This window comes from Alligator sinensis, unplaced genomic scaffold, assembly GCF_000455745.1.
Source record: "Alligator sinensis unplaced genomic scaffold, ASM45574v1 scaffold634_1, whole genome shotgun sequence".
NCBI classification, from domain to species: Eukaryota; Metazoa; Chordata; order Crocodylia; family Alligatoridae; genus Alligator; species Alligator sinensis.
In genome coordinates this window covers 596,539-597,366 of record NW_005842558.1, presented here as the reverse complement: position 1 = coordinate 597,366, position 828 = coordinate 596,539, and the positions used below count along the sequence as shown (strand labels likewise).

The 828-nt window shown below is 51.6% G+C and overlaps 1 pseudogene; it reads left to right on the top strand.

Moving 5' to 3' along the window:
- Positions 1 to 828, top strand: part of LOC106722694 — a 26,321-nt pseudogene that overhangs the window by 1,325 nt on the left and 24,168 nt on the right.

The window sequence follows — 828 nt, the reverse complement described above, 5'->3', positions numbered from 1 at the left end:
GGGCAACTGACAACTGACGCCCAGGAAAAAGCCAACCTATTAAATAGGTACTTTGCGTCAGTCTTTCATCAGTCCCATGGGACGCCCATGCCCGCTACAGGGCCGGGAAGTCCGGGTGAGGGTGATCCCCTGCCCTCCTTTAATGCTGACTTTCTGAAGGAACATCTTGAGAAGCTGGATACCTTCAAGTCAGCTGGCCCTGACAATCTTCACCCCAGGGTACTCAAGGAGCTGGCGAGCATCATAGCCCAGCCTCTAGCACGGATCTTTGAAAACTCTTGGCGCTCTGGTGTAGTGCCCGAAGACTGGAAGAAGGCCAATGTGGTGCCTATCTTCAAGAAAGGGAGGAAAGTGGATCCAGCTAACTATAGGCCCATCAGCCGACTTATATCCCGGGGAAGATCTTAGAAAAGTTTATTAAAGAGGCCATCCTTAATGGACTGGCCGACACCAACACCTTAAGGGATAGCCAGCACGGGTTTGTTGCGGGTAGGTCTTGCTTGACCAATCTCATTTCCTTCTACGACCAGGTGACCTATCACCTGGACAAGGGAGAAGAGATTGATGTCATATATCTTGACTTCAAAAAAGCCTTCGATCTGGTGTCCCATGATCGCCTCTTGGAGAAACTGGCCAATTGTCGCCTTGGGTCCTCCACGATCCACTGGCTGGAAAATTGGCTCCGGGGTCGGACCCAGAGGGTAGTAATCGATGGAAGTCACTCATCGTGGTGTCCTGTGACCAGTGGGGTCCCCCAAGGCTCTGTCCTTGGACCCATACTGTTCAACATCTTCATTAATGATGTGGACACTGGAGTCAGAAGCGATC